This window comes from Humulus lupulus, chromosome 5, assembly GCF_963169125.1.
Source record: "Humulus lupulus chromosome 5, drHumLupu1.1, whole genome shotgun sequence".
In the NCBI taxonomy this organism is placed as follows: Eukaryota; Viridiplantae; Streptophyta; class Magnoliopsida; order Rosales; family Cannabaceae; genus Humulus; species Humulus lupulus.
In genome coordinates this window covers 192,664,815-192,687,270 of record NC_084797.1, presented here as the reverse complement: position 1 = coordinate 192,687,270, position 22,456 = coordinate 192,664,815, and the positions used below count along the sequence as shown (strand labels likewise).

Here is a 22,456-nt window from a genome sequence, read left to right as displayed (position 1 = left end):
ACTACAGGACAAGGACACTAAACACAGCAGGGCAAAACAGAACAAAAACTAAACAATAGAATAATAATAAAAAAAAAGCAACAAGACAAACCAAACAGAAATTAAGTACAGAATATGAAGTACAAAACAAAAGCTGGGTTAAAGAGGCTCCCTTCGCATATTCCTCAGAATTGGTATCCGAAGGAATAGGGTCGTCTTGAACAGCTGGAGCTGCCCACTTCTCCAAAATGGAGCTAGGGAATACAGGAAAGGCAGCAGTACGCCTGGTGAAGTTCCGCTGAAGGGACTTGATTAACACCGCATCCCACTGTTTCGCATATTTCTAGTATGCTTGCTGCTGAGCTTCAAGAGATACCATTTTCCCAAGAATTTCCCGTTGTTGAGCAAGGAGGTCGGCAAGTGGGGGAGCAAGGGGGGGCGGGTAGAGGCGCGGTGGATGGCCCAGCTTCAGATACAAGCTCTCGGCTTTGAATAGGAGTGAGGAAGGCAATGTCCCAGCGCTCAAAGAGTACTTCCTCAGTGGAATCATAAGGAACCCCAGCTCGCAAGCCCAACTAAGTGATGAGCGATGGAAAAAATAACTTGCCTTTTTTCTTTTTGGCACAACTAACAATCTGCCTTGTGATCAACTTGCCCACATTGATACTTAGCCCAGCCAACATACAATATAACAGAAGTACCCACTCTTTGGACACCGTAGTGTCATGTGTAGTAAGTAGCAGATGGCATGTGAGGAAATGCAACCACACCCCAGCTTCAGGTAACGCAGAGGTGTGCAATAATGTACGCACACTGCTGGAAGAAACACACCATTGAGCACTTAGAGATACGACAAGCTGCAGCGCCTTGTCAAAATTTTCTAGTGCAGGGACCACTACCATATCATTATAAACAGCACACTCAAAGCTGTCCAGCCCAAATATTGAATTGTTAGCATCACCAGAAAAGGAAACAGCCTTGCCTCTAACGACACCTTTGGAATTCTCATAGGACACCATGTTGATGTAAAACTCACACACCAATGAAATGATAGCAGGCTCTGGTTTTTTATAGAAGGTTTCCCAATTGTTCTTCTCAATGACGTCACTGATGAAGGCTGGCACCTCAACAGTAGTAGGCAAAAATCATTTTCAGGTAGCAATTTCTTTTTCTTAATGGCTTCATATTTCTCCTTGGCTTGAGCAGAAACAAATCTCTAAGAGGGTACTGAAGGGACTAGATTTTTCTTGGTCTTTGGGGTCGGTACAGTAGTAGGTTTCAGCTTGGGCACAACTTTGGTGGTAGTGGTGGTTTTTTGTGTCTTGGGTGGAGGCACGGCTGATTCGAGTTTGGCTGGCCTTTTGGATTTTGGGATGGTTGGTGTTGTCTTAGTTTCTGGTTTGGTAGTGATGTGGGTAGGGTCATTTATAGTGGTTTGTGAAGGCAATGGTGATGGGGTAGTGTTTGGGACAGTGGGAATCTGTTTGGCTGGTGGTGGGGTAGTGCTTGGGGCAGTAGATTTCTTTTTGGCTGGTGGTGGGGTAGAGCTTGATTTGGATTTCCTTCTCTAAGCTCTGAGCTCTTTAGGGTAGTGCTTGGGGCAGTAGATTAGACGGATCACAAATCAATAACACAGTAAATCGAGCACCTAAACATCAAATACACTGCTTATCAATGAAGAGAGTGGCAACAGAGCAGTACAACAAACACCTGAACAACACTGCCAACAAATTGTCCAATGGCTGCCCCCAAAATCAAATACTAGCAGGAAACCCAACAATATTCACAGCAGAGGCACAATTGAAAAGTACCGAGGCAAAATAAAATGACGCATTTACCCAGGAGTAATCTCAGAGAATAGAGTGTATGAATCTGTGTGAAATTTCCAAAATCTTAGTGTAACTCACAGTGTAGGCGGAGAGTGAACTACGTGAAGGCTCGATTTGGTTGATACTCAGCTCTGGCTAATTCTCGGTTCTGGCTCGGATTGACGGCGCTGGTGAAATTGCGCCTCTGCGTGGTGCATGAATGGAGTTGTGATGTCGAGGCTTTGATGCTTGGGGTTGCTTCTTAAAATACAGGCAAATGGGCTCTTGGAGGACAGGGTTTGGTGGCCTGGGGAGGCAGGGCGGAATCGCGCCTGGGTACCGAGCGAATGTCGCCTGGGTGCTTTGGATTTGTGGTGCCTTGAGTGCGCGAGTGGGCTGGACGGCGCAGGTGGAATCGCACCTTGGGGAGGTGCGCGAATGTCAATCACACCTGGATCCAAGAGGATGGGTTGCGTGTAGTCAAGTATGGCGGATTGGCTGATTAGGTGCGGGTATATGGGAGTTGTGACGCTTGGAGTTGAAGGGAGGAGAGGATGGTGGTGATGGAGGGAAATGGGGAATACGGGTTAGGGGAAAACTGGGCAGTCGGGTTGGGGTTATTTATATATATATATATATTTAGTATTATATATACATATTTTGTATGTTATTTTTTTCTGAACAAACCCACGCCCCAGGATTGTGTCTGCCCAAATTGCCACCATTTGCCTTAGCAAAATTTTTGACGTAACCCCTCTATTTTTTCGAAAAATTTTGTTCTCTGCTTGTTGAAGCAAAAAGTGCGCAAAACCATCAGACCTAGAACTTACTTCGAGAATACCAATTTTTTTCACCTTTTAACCCCTGAAACACAATAACAAACGTAACACCACTTCCAAAAATAACGCAATCACATAAAATTAAACTAATAAAACTAAGTACTAGAAGAACTTAGAAAAACAACAACTACATATATATATTTTTTTTTTGGCTTTTTTTTATATACATATTATATTACACTTCTTCCTTTTTGGGTTGTCTTACAATTAGTGCCTGAATCACTTGACAACCCAAACCAACAACTACTTTAAGGATCCTTCAAAGTGATAGAGGTCTTTTCGCAGTCGACCTCACCTCCCCAATAATATTTCAAGCGCTGCCCAATCACTTTAAATTCCCATTCCGGGTTGATCTTCCCAAGCTTCAACTGCTCCAAAGGGATAAACTTTCACCATGGTGAACGAGCTTGACTAGCGGGACTTCAATTTGTCAAGAAACAGTTTCAAGCGTGAGTTAAAGAGTAACACTTTCTGCCCCTTCTCAAAGACTTGAGCTTGAATTTTCTGGTCATGCCACCTCTTTGTTTTCTCCTTATACAGCTTAGCATTTTCATGGGAGAAAAACTTCATCTCTTCTGACTCATTTAATTGTAATTTACGAGCTTCTCCAGCAACTTGGAGATCCATATTCAACTTCTTAGTGGCCCAATATGCCTTATGCTCCAACTCAACGGGAAAATGGAAAGCTTTCCCCAAAACCAAACAATATAGTGACATTCCCAAAAGGGTTTTGAAAGCCGCTCTGGCCCAAAGAGCATCATCCAATCTCTGAGACCAATCTTTTCTACTAGGATTCACCACTTTCTCTAGGATTCCTTTGATCTCTATTGGATATTTCCACTTGACCATATGTTTGAGGGTGGCAGGCGGTAGCAATCTTGTGTTTTACACTATATTTGGCTAACAAAGCCGCCAAAATCTTGTTCATAAAGTGGGTGCCTTCATCACTTATAAGCGCCCTTGAAGTGCCAAAGCAGGTGAAAACATGCTTATGTAAGAACTTCAAGACCACCTTGGAATCATTTGTAGGACTCGCCACTGCTTTAACCCATTTAGAGACACAGTCAACTGCCACTAAGATATACAAATTTCTGAATGACGGTGGAAATGGCCCCATGAAATCGACTCCCCAAACATCGAACAATTCCACTTCAAGGATGCAATTCAAAGGCATTTCATTCCTTGCTGAAATATTTCCAACACGTTGGCATCGATCACATCTTTTAGCAAATTCATGAGCATCCTTGAAAATAGAAGGCCAATGGTACCCCGATTGAAAAACCTTAGCTGCTGTCCTTTGCCCACCAAAATGTCCACCATAAGGAGTTGAATGACAATGCTCTAGTATACTCGAAACTTCATCCTCAGGCACACTCTGGACATTTCTTGTACAAATAGGGCTCATCCCAATAATAAAACCTTAAATCATGAAAGAATTTCTTGAGTTGCTGCCTATTTAAATCAAGTGGTTGTAAACCACTCACCAAATAGTTGACAAAATCAGCGTACCATGGTGTAGTGACTTGGTTCACGGCCAGCAATTGCTCATCGGGGAATGTCTCTTTAATGGTCAACCACTTGGTTCTCCATTCCTTTTCTATCCCAAATTTCCAAGTCAAATTCTTGAAGAAGAAGCACCCATCGAATAAGTCTTGGCTTAGCATCCTTCTTCGCTATTAGATACTTGATCGCTGAATGATTTGTGTAAACCACTACTTTATTCCCCACAAGATAAGCTCTAAACTTGTCAAAAGCAAACACCACTGCCAAAAGTTCTTTCTCGATGGTGGTATAGTTCAATTGAGCATAGGCTAATGTCTTGCTTGCATAATAAATGGAATGAAACACCTTCTCTTTTCGCTGCCCAAGTACGACACCCACATCATAGTCACTAGCATCACACATCAATTCAATTGGAAGAGACCAATCCGGAGCTACAATGATGGGTGTGGTGATAAGAGCTTTCTTCAAAGTCACAAATGCTTCTTGACATTCCTTAGTGAACTCAAATGCTCGGTTTTGCTCAAGTAAGGAACAAAGGGGCTTGGAGATATTTGAAAAAAAAAATTATAAACCTCCTATAGAAGCCCGTGTGCCCCAAAAAGCTTCTAATTCCCTTGAATGAAGTAGGTGGTGGCAACTTCTCAATGACTACAATCTTAGCTTTATCTACCTCAATGCCCTTGTTAGAAATCTGATGACCCAATACAATACCTTATTGTACCATAAAATAGCACTTTTTCCAATTTAGCACCAAGTTTGTTTCTTCACATCTCTCTAACACTTTCTCAAGAATAGCCAAACAAGCAGCAAAAGATTCACCAAACACCGAAAAATCATCCATGAACACCTCTAGAGTTTTCTCCACCATATCTGAAAAAATTGTCGTCATGCAACGTTGAAATGTAGCGGGCACATTGCATGAACCAAAGGGCATCCTCTTGAATGCAAATGTCCCATATGGGCAGGTGAACGTAGTTTTTCCTTGATCTTCAAGGGCAATAAAAATTTGATTGTAGCCTGAATACCCATCCAAAAAGCAATAATACTCATTTCCTACTAGTCTGTCAAGCATTTGATCAATAAAAGGCAGCGGGAAATGATCTTTTCTTGTTGCTTTATTTAGCTTCCGATAATCCATACAAACACACCAACCTGTCACCGTCCTTGTGGGAATCAACTCATTGTTGTCATTAGCTACCACCGTGACTCCCCATTTCTTGGGAACACATTGAACTGAGCTGACCCACGAACTATCTGAGATTGGGTATATAATACCAGCATCAAGCCACTTAATCACTTCCTTTTTACCACTTCCTTCATAATGGGATTCAGCCTTCTTTGTTGTTCAACAGAATTGCTACAGGAATCTTCCAGCAAAATCTTATGCATACAAAGTGAGGGACTTATACCATTTATATCAGCCATAGTCCAACCAATACTCTTCTTGTATTTCTTCAACACATCCAGCAACATATTCTCTTTTTCAACCCCCAACAATGCAGAAATAATCACCAGTATAGTCTCTTCACACCCCAAGTAAGCATACTTCAAATGACTAGGCAAAGGCTTCATTTCCAACTTTGGTGGTTCTTGAATAGATGGCTTGGAAGGCTTGAAATTTCTTTCGACTAACTCTAAGGACTCAAAATTCCTTCCAACTTTAGTAAAAGGGTGCTTGGATTCCACCCATATAACTTGGGTCTCTTCTTCTTCACTCATTTCTTCAAGCTCATCAAGTGAAATCACTCCCAATTCACCTTTACAAGTTTATTTTAGCAATGCTTCAGCCATTATAGTATCAATCACACTCAAAGAAGAGCATTCCCCAATCTCATCCAGAAACTTCATAGAGTTGAACACATTAAAGGTCACTTGTTGGTCATTAACTCTCATAGTAAGCTCTCATTTTTTAACATCAATCAAAGTCCTTCCGGTGGCAAGAAATGGTCTTCCCAAAATTATTGGAACATCTCTATCCGCTTCATAATCAAGAATAATGAAGTCCGCCAGAAAAATGAATTTATCAACTTGCACAAGTATATCTTCAATCTTGCCTTCCGGATGTGCATAGATCGATCATCTAATTGCAAAATGACTGTGGATGGCCTTGCTTCTTCAATTCCCAACTTCTTGAAAATCAACATGGGCATCAAATTGATACTAGCCCCCAAGTCACAAAGTTCTCTACCAACATCTCTACCACCAATACACACAAGGAATTGTAAAGCTGCCCGGGTCTTTCAATTTAGGAGGAATTTTATTCCTCAAAATAGCACTATAACCTTCGGTCAAAGCCACCGTTTCAAATTCTCCAAGTCTCTTCTTCTTAGTTAAAATATCCTTCAAAAACTTCACATAGTTGGGCATTTGTTCCAGAGCTTCCACCAACGATATATTGATGTGAAGATGTTTCAAAAACATCTAAAAATCTTCAAAATTGACTATCTTGTTGCTGCTTTTGAAATTGCTGAGGAAATGGTGGAGGTGGCTTGCTCATAGGCTTCTCTATTACATTTTGCTGAGGAATTGCTCCAGCAATTGCTTCAAGATCAGCATTTGACATTTTCGAACTCACAGCTTTGTCTTCCTTTTCCACACTACTTTGGATTGAAGTGGGTTCGTTGTTGCTCTTCGGATTATTCTCAGTCAACTCCAGATTTTTATCACTCCTCAAGGTAACCGCCTTGCAATGCTCCTTACCATCTCTCCTTGGATTTTCGGTATCACTAGGAAAGGTGCCTTGTGGTCTATTCCTTAGCTTATTAGCTAGCTGCCCCACTTGAATCTCTAGGTTCCTCAAGGATGTCGCTTGGCTCTGCATCACAGCATCATTCTTGGCCATATATTCTTTCAATAAACTCTCCAACGAGCTTGATTGAGACACTTGAGGAGGAGGTGGTTGAGCTCTTGGTGGCTATTGAGAAAACCACGGTGGATATGTAGGCATGTTTTGCATTGGTGCTATGTTTGAACTAGCTCCTTGACACCCCCCCCCCCCAATGAGAAATTTGGATGCTACCTCCACCCCGGATTATAAGAGTTTGAATATGGGTTATTACGGTTGCATTTTTATTCCCCACAAACTCATGTTCTTGAGAAGGTTAGTCATTGAAGAAACTTGAGCGGTAAAAGCTGTCAATGCATCCACTTCAAGTATACCAGGTACTTTTTGACTTGTTGAGGCTCTAGCATTGGACCATTGGTAATTGTTGCTAGCAATCCTTTGCAAAATCTCATAGGCTTCATTGTAGGACTTACAGAGAATAGCCCCATTAGCTGAAGCATCCAACACCATGCAAGTGGAAGAATTAAGCCCATTATAGAATGTTTCCATTTGTATACAATGCGGAATCCCATTGTAATGCCCCTAATTTCCTAATAAGGTTTAGGACCTTGATTAGGAGGCCGGGAGGGCCATAATTGATTTAATATGTTATAAAATGAATATATGCATGTTAATGTGAACTATATTATTATATGATGATAAATGCATGCGTATGGGAGTATTTAACATGATAAGGGCATTTTGGTAATTTGGCCTATTGGGTGCATATTGTAATCTGTGAGTGAGATTCTATTATTATGGAGGTATATTCGAGCTATTCGGCATGAGACGATCAAAGATTGTGAGTTAGCGGTTTTACCATAACGGGGTCAATTTTGGGGTAATAGAAATGTCCATTTGGTGATAAATTGGGAATATTTGAGATCAGGGTGAAATTCTGGGACTTTTGACTATAGTGTCCCCGGGGGTGTTTTCGGGACCCCGAGCACTAGGTTTTATTTGAGGTTACTTAAGCTTGAAGTAGCTTGACAGATAAGAACATACGTTAGAAACTTCTCGTTCTCTCTCAAAACAGACCGTTTTACCGTTTGAGCCTTTTTGAGGAAATCTTGAGTTCTAGGAGTCGGAATCAAGCGAGGGTCGAGGCATAGCGATCCAAGGAAAGATTAAAAGCTTCTTAACCGAAGGATTTGACGAGAAACAACCCAATCGAAGGTAATCTAAGTTTGAAGTTTTAGGTTTTTTAAAGTTTTAAAGCTTAGAATTGGACTTTGTGAATTGTTGAGTTTTTGGTTGGTTTGAACTTTGGGTTTTGAGGGTTTTGAAGTATTGGGAAACTTGGGAGCTTTGATTTGATGATTGGGGAATGTTTGGGTATGTTTTTGGAAGATTTGGAGTGTTTAAAACGCGTTTGGGAATGGCCCAGGGTTAGGGGCCGCGGCCCTGTTCTTGTGCGCCGCGGCCCTAGTTCGAAGAAGCAGGTGTCAGGAAGTGAGCCTTGCTGGGCACCGCGGCCCTAGATGGAGGGCGCCGCAGCCCTTGCCTCAGAGAACCCTGGGGGCCGCGGCCCAAGGTGCTAGGGCTGCAGCCCTTGCCCTGTTTTCACCCCGTTTGCTCGTTTTGACCCCGGGAACTTAGCTATGGGCCTCGGGAGTGTCCCTACTACTTGGATTAGTTTGGATTGATCTCTTGGGGGATAGATATTGGTGTGGAACCTTTGATTATCATGTTATTAATGGTGTTACATATTTGGTTATGATTAGGTGACCGCTAAGGGTTTAAAGGTTGATCGTTCTCAAGGATCGTTCTTATATTGGTACTAGCTCGAATCTGAGGTAAGAAAACTGCACCCTGTGTATATGTGACACGCATGGCTATCATTGAAGCATGTTGGTTGATTATTGAGTATGACATGCATGGTTATTATTGATGTATGTTGGATGTTTAAATGTAAATGTTGATAGCATGATGAATGCTTGGCAATTTTGCCCATTTGCATATGACTGTTGTTGAGGCATGCTTGATGATTAAGTGAGATGCTTGTGATGCACGAGAAACATGTGATTAGGGCATGCCATGAATGATGAATATGAGATTGGCCAGAGCTTGAGTCTCTGAATTTGTGCATGATTATGATTATGCTGGAAACTATTTAGTAAGCATGCTGAATGCCCTATTCTTGGATAACTGGCATATGATATATGTTGATAGCATTGCTTACTTATGTATGGTACTGACTAATTAGTCAGAATCGACAAAAGTGTTAGTATCAGCTGTGAGGCTGTGACTTATTTGTCAGGCTCGGCAGTGTTACTGGACACAGGTCAGGAAGCGCTGACTTATTTGTCAGAACGGCCTTAGCGTGTATCACGCAAGCCAACAGAGATTAGATCTAATCGACTACTAGCATTGAATGACTCAAGGAGCATTAATGCCTGACCGACCCTGAGGGTCGATGAACAAACAGAGCTTGGAGGCTAGTGGCTTACTTAACAGCCACTCTCCCGCTACAAAACAGAGCTTGGAGGCTAGTGGCTTACCTAACAGTCACTCTCCCGCTAGAAAAGAGAGCTTGGAGGCTAGTGGCTTACTTAACAGCCACTCTCCCGCTAAAATCATGTGATGATCACCCATTGGTTTGAAAGCTTTATGCTCCGTGTGATTATAATGATAATCATTTGATAATGTTTATGAAAGTGTTATGTTTTTCTTGCTGGGCTTCGGCTCACGGGTGCTATGTGGTGCAGGTAAAGGCAAGAGGAAGCTGGACCATCCTTGAGTTGGAGAGCTTAGGTGATGACGTGTACATATGCAGCTGCTCGTCCGCCACGGCTGAGGTTTAAAGTGGAACTAGGGTTGAACCCTGTTTTGCCGCTTAGAACGGCTTGTTGTGAATATTTTCTGTAATAAACTCTTAAATTTATATTTTTGGGATCCCAATGTATATATTAAACGTTCTAATGAAACGTTACATCATAACCAAAGTGTTTAAACCCTAAACTGCTAATCATACTTAGATCACGTTTTGGCCAAATGACTCGATTAGCGAGTTTAGCACTGTTTACAAGGCACACCGTAACGGTCCCAGGAGTTGGGGCGTTACACCCATGGTGTGGGCACTTTCTCAATAACTCTTTAAATCTCTCCCAAGCTTCACAAAAGGATTCATCTCCCAACTGTTGAAAAGACATGATTTCATTGCAAAACTTGGCATTTTTGGTAGGAGGAAAGTACTTCATCAAAAAAAATTCAGCCAACTCATTCCATGTATTCACTGAGTCGGGAGGAAGGGTATTGAGCCAAGCCCTAGCTCGATCCCTCAAAGAGAAAGGGAAAATTTTCAACCTTAAGGCCCCGTCACTCACTCTTTGTAGCTTGAAAGAATCGCTCACCTCCAAAAATGAACAAAGATGAAGATGAGGATCCTCAGTAGGTAGCCCACTAAATTGACCCACTGTTTGCAACATTTGGAACATCACGGGCTTTAACTCGAATTGGGGTGCTTGAATTTTAGGCCTAATGATGCCCAGATTGAGCTCATTGAACATGGGGGAAGCATACTACCTAATGGCTCTTTCTCTATCATCAGCCATAGCAATTACGTTAGCGACATTATTAGCACCCTCAACTCCTTCAACCTCTTCAGCCAAATTAAGGCAATTTTGAGCCCGTTATTCCCTTAGTCTTTTTTTAACTGTTCGTTCAATCTCAGGGTCAATAGGAGCTAGTTCAATGTCTTCTTGCTCATTCATACAGTAGATCACCTGAGAAAACACAAGAGCAAGCAAACAAGGTCAGCTCAACAAAGAAAAAATAAATTGCAAGTAATTGATATTTACACAGATTTCTAACTCCAATCCCCAGCAACGGCGCCAAAAACTTGTTATGATAAATTTTAATTGATTTAAATATGTAAGTGCACGTAATCACACAAGTAATACAGTGAGTAGATCATCTCCGCAGGGATTGCAAAATGAAAAAATAGGCAAAACAATTACTAAACATCTTAAAAGTCTTAATAATTAAATGGATCTTCTTGTTTGTAGACTATGATATGAACCTACTGAGGGCAGCTGCTCCGAGTTAAGCTTTGCACTTCTTTGATTATGGTAGGTGACTTCATGTCGATCAATGCTTTGATCTTCTTGGGGTTAGCCTCGATTCCACGTGAATTGAATATGCATCTGAAAACTTATCAGAACCAACTCCAAACGAGCACTTAAGAGGGTTTAACTTCATGTTATACTTTCTAAGTATTGCAAAGCATTCCTCCAAGTCTCAAACATGCCCTTCAACTTCTTTGGACTTTACCAACATGTCATCGACATATACCTCCATATATTTGCCGATCAAGTCTTGGAACATGCCATTCACTAAACACTACTAGGTAGTTCCTGTGTTCTTCAAACCGAATGGCATCACATTATAACAATACAATTCCTTGTCTATCCAGAAGCTGGTATGTTCCTCATCGGGAGGGTGCATACTTATTTGATTATACCCAAAATATGCGTCCATGAATGAGAGTATTTCATGTCTTTTTGTTGCATCGACCAGTTGGTCTATTCTAGGTAGTGGGAAGCAGTCTTTGGGGCAGGCCTTGTTCAAATCTGTGAAGTCCACGCATGTTCTCTACTTCCTGTTTGGCTTTGGGACCAGTATGGGGTTCGATAGCCAATTTGGGTAGTAGGCCTCCCTTATAAAACCATTTTCCTTGAGCCGCTCGACCTCCTCCTTTAGGGCTTGAGTTCAGTCTTTGTCAAGTAGTCTCCTCTTTTGTTGAACTAGTGGGTAGTTCTTGTCCACATTGAGGACATGGCTTATCACGGATGGAGAAATTCCAACCATGTTCTTGTGTGACCAGGCAAAGACATCCTGGTTCTTATTCAAAAATTCTACCAACCGTGCCTTAATTTCCACCTTCTGCTCCTTCCCAACTTTAGTTACTCTAGTCGGGTCCTCCTCATCTTGTAGGACTTCGTCAAGATCTTTGATTTGTCCTCCCCCATGACGTCATCCCCAAAGCAAGGATCGATGTCGTTTCACTCACTTTGGGAAACTTGCTATAATAAAAAATCTTCATTAAAAGGAGCCCCTGGCTCCAGTAGAGTGTTTCTTTCAACGTCAACTTCCATGTTGACAACATCATCGGTTCCTTCCTTCTCTTCGCAGCAAGTTACTACCATGTTGTTTACGCATGGTCCTTTCTTTGCCTTGACCACTGTCGCATTATAGTATTCTCGTGCCTCCCTTTGGTTACCCTGTACGCATCCTTGCCCTGTGCTTGTGGGGAACTTCAAAGATAGATGCCAAATAGACACTGCTACGTGTAACGCCATCAGGAGGGGTCTCCCAAGCACTACATTGTAAGCCAATGAGCAATCTACCACCAGGAACTCCGTCATCACAGTCTCGTGCCTGGGGGCATCCCCCACCGTGACTGGTAGTCTGATAGTTCCTGCTGGTGTCAGGCATTCTCCTATGAACCCATATATCACTTGGGAACACAGTGTCAGGTCCTTAACCAGGAGCTTCATTTTCTCGAGGGATGATTTGTAGATGATATCTACTGAGCTTCCCGTATCCACCAAGCATCTCTTCACTCAGGCATTGACGATTTGAATGGTAAGGACCAGAGGGTCATTGTGGGGGTACCTCACGTGCCTGGTGTCATCCTCTGTAAAAGTGAGAGTTTCACTTTCATACTTCGAATTTTTTGGAGACCGCTCCTCGACTTCCATGCACTAGGAAGACTCCCCTACCTCATGTCTGAAGGTCCTTGCATATCACTCATGAGCATTGTTAATGTTACTTGCTATGTGGGCCCCCCCCCCCCCATATGGTATCCAGAGTGAAGTCTACGGCCGCTGGCTCCAATGTTGGAATCTTCTGCCTTCAGAATTCTGGATTCCCGCTCAGGGTTTCGGTCTTGACTCAGTACCTCGAGAGTTTTCCTGATCGGAGAAGGAACTCTATCTTATCTATCAATTGTTTTCACTCGTTTGTGTCGTGTCCATAATCATTATGGAAATGACAAAACTTATTCTTGTCCCTCTTTACTTCTAAACGCAAGGGTGGTGACTTTCGGTATGGTACCTCTTGGTATGTTGCCAAGTAAATCTCAGCCCTTGATGTAGTCAGGACGGTATAATTAGTGAACCTGGGCTGGTAGGGCTGATGCTTAGGCTGTTTGTCGGCGGGTGCTGATTTAGCTTTCTTCTCTCCACCCTGCTTGGCACCTAAGGTATTCTTCTTCATACCATTGCCCCCACTGCTGCCCTGAGGGTTTGCGATGTTCTTATCTGCCTTGACAGTGGTCGAATGGTTTATGTTTTTTTTTTCCTTCATGATAGCGTCATCTATCTTCATGTATTTGTCTACTCAGTCCAGGAACTCCTATAAGGTGTTGATGGGGTTCCTGTGTATGCTATCCCACAAGGGACTACGATAAATTATTCATGTCAATATGGCAACGAACTTCCCTTCATCTCCTACTGTGGACGCTCGATTTGCCTCTCTCATGAATCTTTGGATGTAGTCTTTGAGGGTTTCATCTTTCCCTTGCTTGATGTCAGCTAGCTGATTGGCATAAATTGGTTTATACGTCCAGCAATGAAGACCTTGCAAAATTCCTTCCTGAACAGCTCCCAGGAAGTGATGGATCCAGGTTTGAATTTCCAATACCATTCCTGGGTTGAGTCAGAGAGAATGGTAGGGAATACCCTGCACCTATAATCATGCTCCACACCGAGTAACTCCATCTGATCCTTGAACTTCCCAATGTGTCCTACTGGGTCCTCCTTCCCAGTGTATGTTGGGAGTTTCGGGGTCTTGTATTTCAGTGGTGGTTAAGCAGCTTGTTTATTATCACTGAAAAGGCTCCCACTTCTATGTGCTAGCTCGATATTGGAAGGTTTCTTTGTCAAACCCTAAACATCCATGACGAGGGCATCTATTTGAGGCTGCACTGCTAGTAGGATTGCTACTCTAGATGGGGTAGACATCCCTGGTACCCCTCCTGAGCGTTGGTCCTCTTGTTGATGACTTCCTTCAGATCCTGAGGTTGTGCATCTTTCCCAAGCCTATCGAACACGGTATTGGTGTTGTTCATCGGTTCATTTCCCTTGTGAGACTGAGGGTGTAGGGGTGGCAAGTCCTTTCCCTTGTCGGTTCGACTCTGCCTCTGAGCCTCTCCTCCTACATGACTTTGAGATTTTGAGCAGGCGTTTCCATTTTTGTCACGCCTCTCAGATGTTTTACCCTCATCTCCTGCATTGTTTCGTCTGTCCCCCTTGGAGGGGGCCTTTGGGTTGGTAACACTCCTACTCCGAGATGAAGTGTTATTCTTCTTAGTCATGGAGGATGCAATCTTGGACTGTGTCTCTTCATCCTGTCTCTGGGAAAGTGTCTCTGAGAGCATCCGTGGGGTTCGACTCCTCCCCTAGGACTCTCTGATACTGTTGTCTCGCATTCCTATTGCTTTGGCCTAAGCCTCCCTCACCGCCTGAGCAGCAGCTTCAGCGCTAGCTCGGGCTAATTGAGTAGCCACCTCTAGGGCCACAGCAGCCTCCTAGTGTCTCTGGCCAGCTTCCTGCTCCCTTTGGATCATCCTCTGGACCTGCTCATCTATCTCCCGTCGTTGTCGTTCCATAGTCACCCTCTGGAGGGCAATTTCTGCAGCAAAGGCCTCCTGCCTCGCCAGAAATTGCGCCATCTCCTCCTGGTGAGCATCATGTGGATCTTCTGAATCAGGTTGGTCTCCAACCTCCACCTGAGGTCCGTTAACGGGATCGATGGGATCCCGAGTGTTGGAATCCCTAGGAGTCATCTTCTTTGTCTGACTGGATTTTGGAGGCATCATAGAACTGATGAAAATGTGTTTCTTGATTTCGCACTCTCAGTGAAAGCACCAAAATGTTGACCTGTGAAATTGGCCAACGGTCGTATGTATAGTATTCGACACATTTTGAACATAATAAATATAATAAACGACAGAGTATGAATATCTTAAATAAACCCACAAAAATTTTATAGTGGTTCAGCCTTGTTCTGATGAACAGTAATAACCTAATCCACTTAGCTTTTAGTATTGAATCACTCAACAATTACACTGATGAACAAAAGTATTCACTCGTTTCTAATTTGCCAGAGTTTCTCCCCAAATATTCTTCAGATCTCAAAAATTCTAAAAAAAAGCAATCTTTTGAAATGAAGCCCTGGGTCCTTTATTTATAGTACCCAGGGGTTGTTACATGATCAGTAATACTGGGATCATGGTTTCGTACATGATTATTAGGTAATAGAGATACGTGTCCACCTCCCCATGATTATGAGATTGTGGGTTTCTCGTTGTTTCTCTAGATTGTGGTAGATAATGCATGGTTAAAACCTTTGGGAAAATGTTAAGTCTTGGCTGGTCTATGAGACCTAGGTTCTAGGCCCGATGACCCTCTGGGTGTTGGACCTGTTAATCCTCTAGGTGCTGGACCTGTGATCTTCTGGGTGCTGGACCTGTTTGATCTCAGTTTGAACGAGTGCGAGTATTTCTTAGTGAAGTGTACTTGGGAGTTTAGGCCAACAACCTTGTGAAGAATAGGGTAGGCCGACCACCCAGGTGGTTCTTGAGAATGTCAGGCCAACCACCCCTAGGGTGGGGGTCAGTCCGACCACCCCTAGGGGCTCTTTGGCATACTGGGGCCGACCACCATTAAGGGTTGGGGTTAGGCCGACCACCACCAGGGGGTTCTTGGGCATGCTTAGGCCGACCACCCCTAGGGGTACGGGTCAGGCCGACCAACCCTAGGGGCTAGGGCCAGGCAGACCACCCCTACGGGGTCTTGGCCTAGCCGACTTCGCTATTGGTCCTGGACCTATCTTTTTTGCTCGTCGGTCTTTTTTCAATACTTCGTCGTTTTTCCCTAATTTGTGATGCCACATGCCGCTTTCTCATTCGCCACGTCATCCTCGTATTTTTTAGGGATAACGTCTTTATTATTTCTATAATTTTAATACTTGTTATACTCTTTACATGTTTGATTGTACAACATCAAAGACTTAAAAGTTAGGATTCACAAGTGGTTATGTGAATAAATTGAAAAGTTTCCCTGAAGTCATTAAGTAAAACAATTTAATAATCATAAAAGATTACAAAATAGTTTGTGTCTCTTAAATGCTACTTAAATGAAGCATGATTATTATAATCACTATATTTTTCTAGTTAACTTGTACTAGAAATAATGACTGCAAGTCAAGTAAGCAAGTTACTGATAATTAACAATGATAAAACCAAATAATATCACAAATTCCGTAAAGCATTATTGTAGTGTGAGCGTTAGTTAGTAACTACTTCATTACAAACATAAAGTTTAGTTAATTGTGTGTAACACAATCTAACTATATTTCATTCACATACTAGCATGAAATGAAAAGGTTTTTACAGAAAAAAATGGTTGAAAAACCATGAATCTAGAAATGGAATTTGGAATTCCTACGACATCTGGATTCTTGAACATCCAACTATAGTTCATTGAACTTCTGTTTGAACAGAATATTCAAGATGAAGAGGAGAACAGAGGAAAGAACAGACTTTCCAAAGTAAAGTTAATAGCCCGGGCTATAAACAGAAAGAAAATTTTATTACTCGAATAAATACCTTCTGTTGTAACCAAGCTTAAATCTGTTTACATACTCTTATCCATTGTTTTATGCATGGAATATAAGATTAATTTAAATGGATATCTAATTAGTCTTTACTGAATGGCTGACATGACAAAACCATTTGAAGATCTCAACCAGAAAGATTTTGTTGTGATTCTTATTCTTAATATTGATATCGTTATGATCATTGTGAATGATGTAGAGAAATTATCAATAGAAAAGAAATGGTTAGCTAAACATTTTTAAATATTAGATTTAGAAAAGTCAAGAATGTTCTATACATTCAAATCTATAGAGATTGAAAGAACAATCTTTTGGCACTGTCTCAAGCAACTTATATAGATAAGAAAGCTTAAATACTTTAGTTTACAAAAATCCAAGAAAGACTTTTTGCCTTCCCGGTCAGGATGATGTATTATGTAAATAATAATGTCCATTTATTCTTTTACTAGGAAAGGAGGACATGAGGCAGTATTCCTACAACTCAGTGATGAATTGATTAATGTATCGAATATTATGTTTTCGAATTAACATTTGTTAAATGGTGGGAAATAGTCAGAAGTTGTCAATCCAATGATGGATTGAGTTATTGAATAATTATAAGGACTTAATTTTTGGAGTATCTTGATTATAATGGAGATTGTATGTTTGTGTATTTAGGAAGTGACCTAAAATCCCAAAGGATGAACTGGTTTTAAACCAAATAGAAGTCTTCAAAGATTGATATTAGAATCAACTTCCATAATTGTGGAGGAAACACATTAATCTGGAAATGTATTGGACATTTCAGATTTATATGTTTCACCATAAAAGTTGAAATGTAACAGCTACGAGGACTTAAATAGGTTATTTGATTTAGTTAAGTTCTTTGCCATTCTAGAAAGGGTTTCAAACTAGAATAAACTACTAGTATCTCATTGCGAAAGCAATGGAGATACAACTATTCTAGAAGAACTAGAACGCATGAGAGGGTATAACACATGAAATGAAGTATCATTTAATTCAAGACAATTTTACATAATTAATGTAATGTTCTTGAAGATAGCTTCAAAATAGTTTCTTACAAAACTGTTAACAAAGACTTTGTTAGACAAATTCGTTCAAGATAGTGTGATAGACACATTGAGAGAGATGCCTCAATTTGCTTTAGGGCAAGTGGGAGATTTTTGGGAATAGTTCACTTAAAGCAATTGTAGTTGACAAATATTTTAAATGAAATAAATAACTGAATTGAATTATTATATATATAGACTGTGTGATATTATGTTAATAATATTAAGTAAATATCATAAAATTCCAAAGTTGATCTTTGTGGTCTTAATCTCATATTGATATGAGAGGAACGAGATTGAGATAATGAACTTAAAACAGTTCGCAGTAAAATAAAGTTATGGAGTCTTTAAATTAATTACTGCTAGTACAGTCGCTAATATTATAAATACAAGTGATCTAGATCCGGGTCACTAGTGTAGTAGGACACTTTAGTGAAGGTGCTTTATATATAGTGATATATAGATCTGGACCAGATGTGATTTGTTAATACTTATTTAAACATCATTTCATAGTATTAATCAAACACATCAAACGATGATCATATACACAATGATCGTAATCCTGAGGTTACTATGAACTTCTATATATGTCATATGATTCTTTGATCATGCGTTAAGGTTTGTCAGAATGATCAGGCTAAGAACAATTATTTTGGGGACTCAATGATATATATGGCTGGGGACATACTATAACAGATATAGAATCTATACATTCTTATAGATTGAATAATGGTTCCCTATTGGGTTGACTTTTGGAACTGAAAAGGTTATGAGCGCTCACATCGCAAACTTGTTGTGACACAACCTTCACTAGTAAAGTCAATGGTACTCTAGGAACAAAATATAGCTAAAAGGGTAAAACGGTGATTTTATTCCCTTTTAATTATGAACCATTAATAGAGGATTAACGTTGTATGTAATGATTATATCAATGGACACTTTATTCTTTAATAAAGTACTCAGTTAATATATGTCTATAATTATCAAGAGTTCAATCTTATATTTATAGTGGAGAAATCATGAGATTAACAAATATGATGCTTTAATCAAAAAGTTTAGATTAATAATTTACTATTTATTGGAGCTTGATATTATAGGTCCATAGGTCCCTAGAGTAACTCTATCAACACCATATCAAGGTAAGAGTCGATACAATGGTAAAACTATAATTGGGGAATTTGAGAAAAATTTTATTCTTCGGGTCAAGTATGCAATTATGTGATAATTGAGGTTGAATAATTAATTTAGAATTAATTATTAATTTTTAAAAATATATTTATTAATTTAAATATGTAATTTTTGAAATTTATATATATATAAATAAATTTTTTAAATTAATTATTTTATTTGAATGGGAGAAAACAAAATTGGTAAGTCAAAATAGTTTTTTATTTTTTGTATTTTAAAAGAAGATGATAATGATGATCATCAATTTGAATTTGGAATTTTGAATTTAAAATTTAAAATTTAAATTTTGAAATATGGTTGTAATCTTTTCCTTAAAAAGATAATACCATATTTTGTGGAATGATTGATTTTAAATAAATAAATAAAAGAATTTGTGCAATATCCCTAAAAAGAGAATTCTCCTATTCACGCATGACACAGTACAGGGACTGTAACATGCGTGTAGCAGTATACTGATAATGTATCAATATTGTTTTTATTTTATTTTTTATTTAATTAATAATTTGAAAATAAATTTTTTCAAATTTGGTAAGTTAGATATTTACCTAAATCAATTCATATCATCATTATGATATTATTATTATATTACTATTATTATTAGGAATAATAAAGTAATACATAATCTCTCTCTCTATATATATTATAGAATAACAAGAAAAAAAACAAGAGAGTGGTAATTCAGAAATAGTTTCAGAATTTGTCAGACAATAAATTGTCATCTTCTTCTTTTATTCTAACATTTCTCAAGTCATAATCCAAGTTCTCATGTGTTGAGATGTTCTTGTGATTTCTAAATTACAAACTCATGTTCTTTATGTGCCCACACACATCTTGAGATATAGAGAACACTCCGGAAGATTGTGATTTGAGTACTCAAAGTGTTGGATAGAAATATTGATATATATATACGAAAATACTCAAGGACACTTGCTAGGCTTCAAGAAGTAAATATTTATGATGTTTAATTTGTATAAATGTGCATATGATATATATAAGTATATGTATATTTATATATATATATATGTTGCAATGTATATTAGTGTTTTCTTGAACATATAAATTTTTTATATGAGAAATGGAAAATTTTTGGTGTTTTGAACATTGGGCCCACCATGCCAATTTCGATGTGCACTCTTATTGTTTTTCCAACTACACATACATATAATCATATAAATAAATAAAAACTAAATTAAATTTTTTAACACATTTCTTTTTTAACATACTTAGTATAACACTTTTTTTCGCAGCAACTTGGTATAACACTTTAACATTGTATAATTAATTTCTAAAAAATTAAAATTATATAAAATATAAGCATGGATGAAAAACAAATATTCACGAAGAAGATGGTGATTTTATAAACAATTAAATGATAAAACTAATGAATAGTAAAGTATAGAGAGGGGATTTTTTTTTTTTTGTTAATGAATAATTTTTACTCAATACAAATTTTAAAAAAAATGAGAAAAAAAATATAATTTTATTTAGGGTGCATTTAGAAAGTCACCCTGTAATTAGAATTGAGTGTAATTCAAAGTAATTATTCGATTTGGCGTGTTTGTCTGACCATGTAATTACACAGTGACTATGTAATTGAAGGTAATCGAGGGGTTTCAATTACATACTCTGTTGACGCCGTTTTTCGTCAACTTAAATAGTAGAGCAATCAAACAGTGAAATATTGGTGCAAATGAATGAAGAAGAAAACCAGAGGATTTTTTACGTGGCTCAGCAGTTAACTCTGCCTAGTCCACGAGTCTATGTTATTAAGACTTTGGAGTTTCCTGGGAATTTTTCAGAGAAGAATATCCCAGAGTTTTCTCACAAGGAATAAGAAAATCCATCCCCTACAAATGGTGTTTCCTTCTCTATGTATAGAGAAGGTTGCAGAATTCATTCCCACATATTTCGGGAAGATATTCTATAAATCAATTAAGATAATGCTATTTAATGCATTATTTCCTTTATACACAGAAACGTACCATGAAGATCGGGAACGGGTAATAGATTAAATGATATCCCTTAAATATTGGGATTATACAACAATAAACATGTTCACACGTAACTGATTATCCCAAATGATTCATCAAATCTTCGAGATCATCAATTAGCATTGAACTTGCCGAGACCATGAGTCAACCACGAGCTCGTCATCTAACTTTGAGCTATGTTCAGAACAAGTAGATGTTGTCGATGTTGTCACATCCGAGCTAGTACTTCCCGAGCTCGATCCATCTCGCCTGAAGCAATCATGGAAAAGTATATTCATGTGTCATACCATGACCATTGCGATCTCAGAGCACACTCGGGGCCACACATGCTCGAGGTCGTTGTTTACTTCAAAGAGGTCAGACAGTTGAATCATATGATGACCGTATATGTTTCGAGCTCACATCTGATGAGCCCAGTTTTCGACGTCATAACTTCTCGTTTTGAAATCTGGGTGTAACATTTTTCCCCCTCAAAAGTATCAGTTCGAATCCTGTGAGAAGGAAACTTTTTAACTGCCCTTCTTGGAAATTGTATCATCAATTATACTCGAGAGTGGACACTCATCAGGAAAGTATTGGAGGATCAGAGCACTTGAGTATGTTTGCACCATGCCCACGTCTTTTCATCTTCCACCTTTTTGTCGCCATTGCCATGCCAGTACCCGTTCGTTCGATCAGATATCAATCTCGTCCAACAGTCCAGATTCAATTTTTTGTTTGACATTTTCTTGTGGTCTATAAATACACCCCTCATCTTCTTCATTTCAATTTTACGCTTTCAAGTTTTCAGAGAAAAGGGAAGAACAAAAAACTAGAACTCAAAACTCGCTCTACTTTTGTATGTTCTCCAAGCCGAGGAAACAAAACACCGCTGGCAAGTTCGAGTCTATGAAATCGTTCTTGCAACCTATCCTTTGACCATCGATTTCTCTGTACCCACCAGCCACACTGTGTAAGTATCTGTTCTTGATCATGTAAATTCTGTTTTTCCATGCATGTTTATCGTTGTAGTAGCATTTGATCACCAGCCTTTAGTATCAAAATGCTTTAGTCAATGTCGTGTAATTTTTAGGCTCTTCTAATGTTACAGATTTCCAAGCCCAGAATTTGCATGAATGATGCAAATATGGCTCTTTTAATGGGTTGTCTTGATTTTGAATATCATATCGTGTAGACCAAGAAACGGGGTATAAGATTAGGGTTTATAAATTACACGTTTCCAAAAAATATGACTTTTCGAGTAACCGCCAACTTTTTCCCTAAAAATCTGGGATCTTTTAAAAATAAATCCACTCCCCCCCCCCCCCCCCCTTTACGTGGGATACACGCTCCGAGCCTGATCCTGCTCTTTTGACCGAGCTTGTTCCATAGTCTCGAGCTCAGACCGTCTTGATTTTTATTCTCAATCTCTTGTTCATCTGGCCCTCACCCTTTTTCTTTCTTGCTAGATGTCGCAGAATTTGGAAAAGTGGTGCGGTCAAAACTCGCGATTCCTTACTCACCGGCAACTCTGAGCCCAGAGTCACCTTTTACTCAAAATCAGTGCTTGATTCGGGAGCACGAACTAAGGTGTGAGCAAGAGGTCACCCGAGCTCACTTTCGACTCCAAATCGACGAGGTTGAAGAGAAAAAGAGGAAAAAACTTAGGGTCGCG

At 39.7% G+C, this 22,456-nt stretch overlaps 1 non-coding gene across 1 annotated transcript; it reads left to right on the top strand.

Annotated features, from left to right (window-relative positions):
- Window positions 1-10,017: 10,017 nt before the first annotated feature.
- Window positions 10,018-10,123, top strand: LOC133781124 (small nucleolar RNA R71). The gene has a single exon (XR_009869919.1). It is a non-coding gene; the product is annotated as a small nucleolar RNA R71 (small nucleolar RNA).
- The last annotated feature ends 12,333 nt before the right edge of the window (window positions 10,124-22,456 follow it).